At 40.1% G+C, this 12489-nt stretch overlaps 1 pseudogene across 1 annotated transcript in view; it reads right to left on the bottom strand.

Moving 5' to 3' along the window:
* The window catches only part of LOC309545761, a 53283-nt pseudogene extending 50406 nt beyond the window's left edge, over nucleotides 1-2877 (bottom strand). The window contains exons 1-2 of the transcript in view: nucleotides 2587-2877; nucleotides 2310-2487 (exon numbers count right to left, since the gene is read on the bottom strand). The product of the transcript in view is annotated as an uncharacterized misc_RNA (transcript). The remainder of the gene's footprint in view (nucleotides 1-2309; nucleotides 2488-2586) is intronic.
* Between the last annotated feature and the right edge of the window lie 9612 nt (nucleotides 2878-12489).

The following is a 12489-nucleotide window of genomic DNA, read 5'->3' as shown; positions in this document are numbered from 1 at the left end:
AAAAATAATTGAATTTCTAAGCACTAACACTGCATTTTTCCCAGTCTGTCTTACCTGTATTATAAATAGGAAAACCATGTTTATTCCACTTTCCTGCTACAACTTGCACTAATAACTGGTCGTAAATCTAGATGATAATAATTTTGGTAAACATAAGCCCTTCACACTTCTAGTTTTAATGAAGTAAAAAATAGTAATTTGGTCTACCAAAGATATTCATACTAAAGTACTTTGTGTTACACTGAACAGGGGTCTTCATGGCAATGCAATGCCGACCCAGCTCTTCTCTTCTTTTAATCAGATTTTATTTAATTTACTTTTTATTTATTAAACAAACAAAAAAGAAAAAATACAGACATAACATACAAGACACATCACACAATTATTGAGAGAAAAAAAAACACTTACAAAATATCTTTTATAACCAAAAAAGGATATTTATAATTTATAATTCGCATTAGGCAACTCCACTAGCAGGCGCATAGCCTCAGTCCATTGTTGCAAGATGGCATCAAACTTCCTCATTGAGTTTCTTAACAAATATGTGTGTTTTTCAAAAGAAATAAGCCTATTAGGATCAAAAATCCAATCAGACAAGGTGAGAGGATATGGGGAGGTCCACCCAAGGGCAGTTTGTCTGTGGCCCACAAAAAGAGCATACGGAATAGTATTTCAAATAGTAAAAATATAAAGACTGGGATCAAGATAGCCCAACAGGCATATACGTGGGTCAACAAGAATATCTACATTGAAAAGCTTATTGAGTATGTCAACCACCTCCTTCCAATATCTCTTGAGTTTGGGGCACCGCCACAAAAGGTATATAAGAGTATCTAAATTGCCACATCTGGCACAGGCTGAGTCAGATCTCAGACCCTCTTCCCAGATCTCAGAACCTCTTCCCAAACCTCCTCAGAGATAGGACCAATATCCTGTTAACATCCTGTCCTGGCACAAACTGGAAACCTCAATAAAAACTTGTCTAATAGGACCATATATGTTACAGAGATAAGTCCCTTAGTTGACTTCGCTTGCACTATTCTATCCAGGACAGGGGTGGGAGAAAAGAACACCTCAACTGAGGAAAACTGGGCACGTAATGCGTGATGCAGCTGAAGGAACTGATAAAACCACCTTGACTGTAAGGGGTATTCTGTCCTCAACTGCTTATAGGTTTTAAGACAACCGTTCTCATATAGTTGGACTAGGTTGGTTACCCCTGCTTTCTCCCATCTCTAAAAACCCTGGAGAATATAAAGCTCAGGGAACCTTTCATTTCCCCAGAACAGAGTATATCTGGTAGGGCAAGAGATCCCCATCATATTTTTAGCTGGATCCCATATTTTGTACATTAATACCAGAGTGGGCATAGCGGTAGATGAGACCCCCCATTATCCCCTCCAGTACATACAATGGTGGCTGAGCCCCAAACACATAGGAAAATAAACAGAACGCAGCACAAGATGGTAACTTAGAGTCCCATCACGCAAAGTGTTGTAGTTGGGCCGCTAAAAAGTATATCCTTTGATTAGTTACTGCTAAACCCCCAGCATCCTTGGAGTATTGCAATACTTCAAATTTTATATCAGGGGGCTTTCTTTCACCAGATTAAATATCTAAATATGCTCGTAAAAATCCAAAGGGTTATCCAGACAGGGAAATTGTATACAAAATACAGAAGCTGAGGCATCCATATCATCTTAAGTAGGTTATTACGACCTACTATGGATAGAGGTAACTTATTCCAAGTTTTATTTTAAATTTGGGATCTAGAAAGTAATAGGGCTATATTGTCTGAAATATACACCTGGGGAAAAGCAGACATAGTTATACCCAGGTACTTTATAGAGGACACTACCTTAAGGTAATACAATGAAGATGGTAGCATATCTGGCAAAGGGTCTAGTGGCAAGAGCATACATTTATCCCAATTTATACCCAGTCCTAAGAACCTGCCAAACTCATTAATATATTTTGTTACTGCTGGCAAAGATGAATGGATATTAGTTAAAAACTTAATGCGCAGATAGCGCAATCTTTTCCTCAATATCACCTCTAACCAGACCAGTAACCTCAACGAAGGTCCACAGGAGACAGGCCAGAGGCTGTATAGCAATGTCAAAAGCAGGTGAGACAATGGACACCTCTGCCTAGTGCCCCGAGAAATGTTCCTTGCCAAATATATCCATTAGCCAATATTCAGCAAACTCAATCATTCCCCTCAGCCTTCTTTGGTATGCCCACTACCTGAACATTATTGCGACAATTTTCAAGATCTTCTTCTTTGGTGGCAACAGTATTTAACTTACATGTAACAGTCTTTACTTTTGTAACAAGTGGGGGTACAATATCCTCTATATCACTAACCCAGTTTTCAAGCCCTGTAGTGCATTCCCGCACTGTATGGAGGTCGTCACAAATAAGAACAACATCTTCACGTATGGCCTGTACCTGTCCAGTACGTAAAGAAAGGGAAGAGGAGCAGTGCTGTATTAAGGAGAAAACATCCCTTAATGTGGGTTCTGAGTTCCCCTCTGCTTAAACTTCCCCTCCCAATGGGTTGTAAATTGTGGGAACAGTACTCACAGCAGACGGAGGGAGGGAGGGCCATTTCGTCTCTGCAGATTGTAGCACCCTCTGTGCATCACGTTTATTAAGCTGTATGCAGGCTCCCACAGACTGGTTAATCACCTCTTGTTGCTCTTGGTCTTTGTGGGAGCTAAGCAAACCATTGAAGCTCTCCTGCTGAGCAGCCATATCCCGAACCTTCACTGCCCTTGTACTTGCTCTCTGTTGAAGGGGAGGGAGCACTGTACCAGCACTAGCACCCTCTAGCTTGCTGGGGTCTCTTAGAGCTGCAGCTTTTCTCTGTGTCATCTCGATGAAGCCCACCCGCTAGCTACGGACGTTCAGCAGCTATAGAGTGGCTTCAGAGCTGGTTCAGAGAATAGGCAGGATATGCAGTGGTAAAAAGGAAGAGACAGCCAAGCAGACAATAAAAGATCTGACAGGGACCCTGCAGGGACCAGACAAACAAGCAGGTATCAAGGGCTGAGTGGCTGGATATCAGCCAAATACTTGTTGGAAGCAGACAGGCAATGATTGGAGGATCAGTCTGAAGTTGATGCTGGAGCTTGGCTCAACTGTCAGCACTCATCAGCACCTTCCCCAGTCTAGTAAAGTTAAATTTTCGAATTAAACTATTATGACACTGGCCTAGAAATCCATGCTTGCTTTAAAGGGTAACTCCACTTTCATGGAAAAAGCAAAATAATAATAATAATATGACATATACAATCGCGACACAAGACATATTGTCATAATTTTATGTAAAATGCAATACAATATTGCTGGTGATAATATATGTGTTGCGCTAAACCCAAAAAACCAAAAAAAAAAATATATATACAAAATTATTATTAAACGTGCATATATGAAAAATAGTGTCACGAAACCTCTCAAATAGAAAGTCTGTGAAAACTAAAGAAAGTTCCAACACCAAACGTGTGTAAAAATTAATATTAAGTCCCAATAAATGGATCCAGTATGAGTAGCAATCCAACCTGGTGGGCGCTGTTCCGCAAAATCATGTAGATGAGAAAAGAGAATATAAGGGGAGGCTGCTTACCAGAAGTAAATGGTTACCCAAATTAATAGATAAACCCAAATGCACTTTGAGAAATAAATGGTGGCAGGATCCTCTCAGCTCTCTTCTTGATAATACCAGGCAGCAAACATTCAAAATGGACAATCACTCCGCGATCATAAAATAAAGGAATGGAGAAAAAACATAGCGTGATACTGTACAGGACAAATGGAGAGGAAAATAAAGGTGAGAGATCGCACTCACACATGAGACTCCATATATCCTGTGTATCTATATAGGGTCACAGATGGAAAGAAGCCCCACAAGTCCCAGCAGTAACGCACACCCGTGAAGTAATACCAACACTGAGCATCCAAATGTACTGCTTACCAGATGAAGTTGGTCACCCAATCAAGGGGTAGACCAAAACGGGCTTGTATATACACTAATGTGGCTGTATACAGGTGGTAACTTATATCAGGTGTGCTGAGATGAACTTTGAGGCTCATATTCCAAATGAAATAAAAAAATGGGAATGGACAAATGTAAAACCATAAAAACCAAGAGTATTTATTAGGCAATTGAACTCACATGATAGACATCAAAACGAGCATGAATTCCAAACGACTGCACACAGAGATAAAAGTCTATATATTTGAGTATCATAAAAACAGGCATCTTTTTTTCTTTAGCGCAGAAATGTACCCACATTTGCAATTCAATATTGCTACCTGGAGGTGTTCTGTACACAAAATGTATACAGAACGCCCCCCCCAAGAAACATAATTTCCTGCTAGTGTGATTGGCTCACTGATTTTCCCAGAAGTCTGCATTAAGATACACGTCAGATTTTTGTCCTCCCCTGCAACAAAAATTTAATTTTTAGTAAGATACTTCCAATAGGAAATAACGTCTAAAGCAGGCATGTCCAACCTGTGGCCCTGAACCTCAGCCAATGCGGCCCACTGCCCCCTGACAATTTTTGCTGGGGAGGAAGGAAGTCAGGTCGGGGGCACGGCCACAGAAGCTTCCAACTAATGGTAGGCAGAGGCTGCCTCAGAGGGGGGGGGGGTAGAGTATGTGCAGTTTTTCTGACTCCTACCACCATGACCACTTGAAGTCACTGAGGTGGTCATGGTGGTTAGAGTTTTCCTTTATTATCATTTAGAAGAAGTAAACCTCTGTATACAGATTCAATTTCATTTTAACATCCTCTAGTTGTGTCAAATTAGTGCGGGAGCTGCGGTGGCGTGGGAAGTGCGCGGCTGCATTTTTTTACTTATATACCTTAACTATAGTATATATTTTATATGCGGCCCGAGAAAATTTCTCTACACTCAATGTGGCCCAGAGAAGCCAAAAGGTTGGACACCCATGGTCTAAAGGAATGCAGACCCTGCAATTTTCCTCATTATAGCCCTGCAGATGCGAAACGCATTGACGTCATCAGTGTCACATGATGCCACTTGTGAAATGCCCTGGTGACCGGTGTTTAAGAGCTGTACTGAAACAGGTATAGCCGCATGACGGCGATACGAGAGGATCCAGCAACCATCCGTGGGGTGGATGAGCGGCGGTTGTGACTGCAAAGCACAAGAGCAAACAGGACGGATCTTATGGATCTCATGAGTGACTTTTGGTGCGGTAAAGTACTGCTTGTCATTTCAGCTCATCATCTAGCCCTAAGAAGTCTGTATCTAGCACACTGTTGAGATGGACTTATTGCTGAACTGTAGGGGACTGGTGTTGAAGAAAATTCATTTGCCTGTGTTAACATGTATGATTAACGCGTATTGCTCCATACCTTCACACCAGGGTGCCAATATTGGATTGCTGTCTTGCTGAGCCAACATAGCTAATTGTACTGCTGTGGCAAACCTCCATCACAACCACCAGCTTGCTGACAAGCATAGTTGACTTACATTCATATATCATCTAGTTGGATCATTAAATTGCAAGATCATCACATTGTTGAACTTCACCAAAAGTTATGACCAGCTGGCTGATTAACTGTTGCTACACCACTTAATGGCTGCTGTATATCCTCTACTGTTATCACTGTATTTTAGATATACTACCAACACGGCCCTCCCCACGGCTCCGCAGAGCAAGAGAGAACCCCCCCAGTGTGTTTTCAGGGGCACTGATTTCAATGTGACCATTTACCTTGACTATTAATATTCTGCCCAACACCACACTCAGCAGGAGGGCTATATTTGAGCTTGCATCCCCAGAGGCTTAACACGCATCCGCTGTCAGTCTGAATTGTATTGGTCTTGTACCACATTTAATCCATGGGCGATATGTATCTCGTAACAGCCCATGCCTGTACTGATACTTGGTGTCTGGATGATCAGAACAATTTGTGTTACGTTTTGTGCTTTGTGTTTGTGTGTCCTCTATGTACCGTGATTCATAGTGCTTTTCATTGTGATCATGTGATACTGGAAACTAAATAATTTTAGAATGTAATATTGTTGCAATATAGCCATGAATACATTTTAAAATTTTCTATGTATAAACCCTACTATGATCCTTTTGTTACAAAAGTAACCCCTTTTCCCCTACTAGGTAGTCTGTTACCAGGGTCTTGTATTATATTGGTGCTTGGTTACAGTGACAACACTTAGGGCTCTTTCACACAGGCGGACCGTTCAGATCCGCCTGTCCGTTTTTTTGGCGGATCTGAACGGTCCCCCCATACATCCCTATGGGGCATTGGATGTCATTGGAGACATGTCTAAACAGCAATAACTGAAAGTCCCATCTCAGCTACAGTTCAGCCTCAATGTGTACACAGTTCATGATGGTATAATAGATAGTGAACTTCCACCCTGGTGCATGATATAGACGGACACTTGTGAAGCCCTCCACCACATACAGCCTCTTACCAGAGAGGGATGGAAAATGCACAGTAAGTAGTTTAAGGACCACTTTGCCTGTATCCAGCACGTCAGCTCCAATACGAGTCCAATCATATGATAGCCACCAATAGGATGGATGAACTGCCAATTTCACTGGAACCACTCTCAGAGGGTAATAATATGGAAAAGAAGGCAAAAGCGGCCCATAGCGTGATACAGTCTTGTTAGGTATTTATTGTAAAATTGCATTACACTCACCGAAAATTCAAAAAGTTTGAGCCTGTAGCCACAGCATGGGCAGCAAAGCGGAGCAGGGCACTTCCGGGTTCCGGGTATGACGAAAGACGCACGTTCGGCTCCCCCCCGAAGCTTTTCGTCGATTGGACGTTCTCAAGGGGGCACGCTATGGGCCGCTTTTGCCTTCTTTTCCATATTATTACCCTCTGAGAGTGGTTCCAGTGAAATTGGCAGTTCATCCATCCTATTGGTGGCTATCCTATGATTGGACTCGTATTGGAGCTGACGTGCTGGATACAGGCAAAGTGGTCCTTAAACTACTTACTGTGCATTTTCCATCCCTCTCTGGTAAGAGGCTGTATGTGGTGGAGGGCTTCACAAGTGTCCGTCTATATCATGCACCAGGGTGGAAGTTCACTATCTATTATACCATCATGAACTGTGTACACATTGAGGCTGAACTGTAGCTGAGATGGGACTTTCAGTTATTGCTGTTTAGCCACCTTATGTGTTTTATTGACTGTTCTTATATATAGCGCGACTCCCATTTCTATTATATTCACTATACATCCAGCTGTATGAGTTTGCTGCTCTTAAGGGCGCGGGTTTTATTTATGTTTTATATCGGAGACATGTCCGCTAACATCTGATCCGATCTGATTCGCCAAATCTGGACGGATGGAAACCCTACTTTCCATCCGTCCAGTGGATCGGATCGGATGAGAACGAACCAACAGTCTGTTCCCATCCGATTCCCCCATAGAGATGTATGGGGAACTGACAGCTGTGTCTCCGCACAGCTGTCATCCTCCTGCTCAGCAGGGGATCGGGGGATCAATCCCCTGCTGAGATAAACGGAGTCCGTCCGACGGACGGACAGTGTGAAAGGGGCCTTAATTGGGTGAGGGGTCTATATGAGTATATGAATTTTGATGACATGCAAGGGTCTGTTTTTTTTTTTGTTTTTAGGGCATAACCAGGTTGATAATTATGAAACCACTCCTATTAGACTCACTCAGCACAGGGGCACAGAGAAACCAGCAGTGATTTCTTCAGAATAACAAAAGATAGGAATCAGCAAAACACTTTGTAAAAATCCTTGCATTGTACATAGATCACCCAGGGCGGATAGTTTTTTCTCTACAAAAGTTGCTTTTTAAATACTGCGTTCAGGTGCACTGCAAATTTTATTATTTATTTTTAGCATTTCATCTGAACAAAAAGTGTGTGGTTTAAAAAAGAAGGATTTTAAGGTAGAAATTACTCCTTTAAAAATCAGTTGTTGCCAGATCCAATATGGAGTTCTGGTGCGTGAACTTTAGTTAAAAAAGGGTTTTGAAATGCCTGTGGTAATAGCAGTTTTAAATAAAATTAAGTTCAGATGTCCATCTTGTTAATTGGAATAAAATTGTGCTACAGGACTAAGGAGCATTTGCTTTATGTAAGATACCAAACCTTCCTTCTAGCTGTATGAATGTTGGCAATCTTTTTATAAACTGGAGACAAGCATCTTCCATATTGAACAGAACAGTTGCTATCACTTTTAATTACAGTTTAGCAAATCCTCTCACAGTATTTGGGTTAATTTAATTCATCATCTTGAGTTCAAGTGTATTTGAATTTAAAGAGAATCTTTTCTTTTAATATTAAATTAAACAGGTTATTTTGTTCTATCCAACTGGCCTGTCGGTGCAGAGCTGCATGTTAAATATTTTTAAAGCAGGTCTTTGAACTGAAAACTTGGAAGGCTTAACACATTTGTGATGGCTTTTATGCGTCCAGTGTGTATGGATAAAACAGTGGAGTGAATTATTCAAGCAATGTTCAAATTTACAGATAATTTGCTATGCAAACATCCCTCTATAGAGCCAGTGCATTTGCTAAGCTTCAGAGAGCAATTTGTTCCTAAGGATGATGACCTCAGACTAAGTAATAACAAAGACTTTTTAGCAGACTTCCAGTACTTGAAAGTATTTTGTATTACTAAAATTACTTCTATATTAATTTAAAGGATTATTAGGTTGCCACTTCATGGAACTATGGTTAAACATAAAATTATAACAGAATTCAGGATATTTGAAAAAAATATGAACATTATTCATTTAAATGTCTAAACAGAGAGTCATCGGTATTTATACAGTACATTTGTGCCTTTCTCTTTAAATAATATATACACTGTATTGATAATATACAGTGCATTCCAGTGGCCCTAATACTGTGAAGATTCTCATATTGCCCTACTATACAGAGCTCTTTTCTCTTTGCTCAGATGGATCTACCAAGAGTGATATTACCCATATCATAATAGATTAGAAAGAATAATTTAAACTTTTATGTGAGTATTGGAATAAGGAAGCATGTCTTAAGTGTAATAAAATTTGCATAACATATTAATCCTGGAAATAAATTGGCACAGATTATCACAGTGAATCTGACATTCAACAAATAGGCGATTCTTCCAATAATCTTCCATGTGTTTAAACTGATTGCTTAACCACCAGTAAATGTTTAGTGAAAGTCACATTCCCTGCTTTATATACAGTATATGACCCTAAGTCAAAAGAAAAGCTCAATCATTGTACAGAATTTTGTAAAGGCAACTCTGGATAAAATAGGTTTAAAAGATCTTTTAACTTTTTGTTTTAACAAAGATAATAGTGCATTAGGAAACAATATTTCAAAATGACTAAAGGTAGAAAATATAAATATAGACAAAAAGGAGTTGATTTACTAAAGGCAAATATGCACTTTTCAAGGAAAATTTAACTTTGCAAAGGAATTATTCCCTAACTTAGGGAATGAGGGGAAGTTCTTCTGAATTCCATCATCCAATCATCTGCAAGCTTAAATTTTTTATTTATTTATTTATTTTTCTTGCATGAGATTGGGTGGCTCGTGTAAAGTGAATTTTTACCGCTTCAGGTCTGGTAGATTTACCCCACTTCCTGACCAGGACATTTTTTTGCTAGACGGCACTGCGTTACTTTAATTGCCAATTGCGCGATCGTACGACACTGTATCCTAATAAAACGTTTGTCCTTTTTTCCTAAAGGTAGAGCTTTCTTTTGGTGGCATTTGATCACCTCAGCGTTTTTATTTTTTGTGATATAAACAAAAAACAAATGACAGTTTTGAAAATCAAACAATATTTTTTACTTTCTGCTATAAAACATATCCAATAAAAAATGTAAAAAATCTAATTTCTTCATCAATTTATGTCAATATGCATTCTGCTATATATTTTTGATAAAAAATCCCAATAGGTGTAAATTGATTGGTTTGCGCAAAAGTTATAGTGTCTACAAACTATGGTATGCTGATGGAATTTTTATCTATTTTTATTAATTGCGGCAATCAGTGACTTATAGTGGGACTGCAATATTGCAGCGGACAAATTGTACACTAACTGACACTTCTGACATTTCTTTTGGTACCAGTGACACTAATACAGTGATCAGTGCTAAAAATATGCACTGTCACTGTACTAATGATACTGGCTGTAAAGAGGCTAACAATAGGGGCAATCAAAGGGTTAACTGTGTGCCTTGCCAGTGTTTTACTGTAGTGTGAGAGGTGCTTTTACTAGGGGAAGGCAAAGATCAGTGTCCCTGCTTTGACACAGAATCCTTTGCATTCCTTACTGACAGAGCGGAGATGTGCCTTGTTTACATGGGCAGATCGCCGTTCTGCCTGTGTACTGAACGATCATTGGGTCTGCGGGACCCACTGATCAGCTCCCGCTGTGTAGAACTACAGTAGGAGCAAGCCATTGCGCACTCGTGCACAATACCCGGAAGTGCAGGATCACATATTTATACGTGATTCTGCAAAGCGTGGCCGCCTTGTAGCAGTAAAACTTCTGTAGGGTGGTTGGCAAGTGGATATTCACTAAGCTAATGGAAAATTCTATTGCAATCAGCCATAAAGCGTTAATATTAAGAGGTGCCAAACTTAAAGTGCATAAATTGTCCACAAAATAGCTATTAAGCTTATATCAGTCCAATACAGTGATTAAAGTGCAGGGTGCCACAAAATTATGTGATCTATAGCACATAGATTTGGACTCAGCAGACCGTTCACTGTTGGATTATCATTTGGGAATATTTCTTTTTACTTTTTTATCATCACTTTGATCTTCCTCATTATCACATTGTATTCTAGATATTCACAAACACATTTATACATTCATTTATTATTTGATCATTGTGATCTACAGTTTTTAAGACCATTGGGTATTGATTACTGAAGACAGATGGTGTCCCCCTCTTTTAAAGTCTAGCGCTGATTTCTTTGCTTTTATTACTATTGCAATACGTGGGGACACTATCAAATTAGCTGCTTGCTCGGAGGAGTTCCACGTCCGATTTTAGTTTCCATCTTGAGCTTTCATAGTGTCGCTTACCTCATTATAGCGCATAAGTTCATTATTCCATATTCAATATTAAGAGGCTAGTGCTGTGACATTAAGGTATACCTAAGGCTTTTATGCTTTTTCTGATGCATTGGGAAGATTTTCCTTCATGGAGACACACCAGGAAGTGGAAAATAGTAGGCCGTTGTCACCAGAACATGTACACCTATTGCAAAGTTTCCCCTCTAGTTCTGTTGCGATGACAGCTTAAATGATTGATTCATTATTCTTCAGCCCCTGTTACAATGGTCACCACGACCAATGGAAAGAGTGAATTTATCTATTGGGTACACAGTCAGCAACAACAACTTGAAAGAGGTTTTAACTATTCCCAACTCTCTCAAAAATAAAAAATGGCTTTAGATACACTTTATCCATTTTTATCCAGTCAACCTAGTTATGCATATTCAGTCTGATTTGGCTGGGCACATGCCAATTACATAGCCCAATATGCCTAGTGACCTATTTGTTGCCTATCTGAGCACAGAAATGGCAGATAAATGCTGCTATCCTGGGACCCATGGTGCACCTACACTGGTGGATAAAAATACAGGGTAAGTCCAATTATAGCTTTATTTTTAAATTTTGCTATAAAATCAAGCTTCATGAAAAGCTTTTTTTAGAGATACAATTATAATTTCTCTGGGTCTAAAGTTTTGGAGTCAGTGTAACACAGTTCATTTAAGTATATATGAATACTCACCAAACATTTTGTGTTTGATTACAGGGCATTTAATTCATACCAGCATGCTCTGCAGAAGTGTGATAAACCCTGCTAGTTTAGGCTGTTTATTATTTTCAAATCAGTTTTAAAGTTTCTTCCACGAACAAAAAATACCTATTTTTTTTAAAGTTACTTATAATTTCAGGAAAATTGTTTTATTTTTTTCCTTTTTTGTCAAACTATAGTTCTGGAGTGCTTCATTTCCAAATGATCTGGTTTTTACTACTTACCGCATACTAACGTAGATCTACGTCGGCAGACTTTGCGGTAGTATACCGGGATGATGCCTCTAGCTAGAGACACCATCCCGGTACCGTGGTTTAGAGCCGATGGTCAGCTTTCCGTTGGTGACGACCGATGCAGCTCGGGAGCCGCTCGATCATTACCCGGGTGAGCGGGAGGGGACGTCCCCCCCCACCTCCCGCCACCTTCCGTGAGCCCCGAGCACCCAGCCAGCACGTCCGCTGGCTGGATGGAGTCCCGATCAAACCCGGAAACAGCTTTGATCGGGTCTCCAATGACGTAACACGGCGTCCATGACGTCACTTCCGGGTTACTGTGCTGCAAAAGGTGCCAAAACGGCTGTATGCAAAAACGCAGTTTTCAGCATTTTGCATACATGGAAGTGTAGTCTTTTAGACCCTCGATCCCTCCATAAAGAGTGTGC

This window comes from Pelophylax lessonae (genome assembly GCF_965119305.1).
Source record: "Pelophylax lessonae genome assembly, chromosome: 1".
Lineage (NCBI taxonomy): Eukaryota > Metazoa > Chordata > Amphibia > Anura > Ranidae > Pelophylax > Pelophylax lessonae.
Note: the sequence above shows the minus strand (reverse complement) of the source record. Positions and strands in the feature narration are given on the sequence as shown.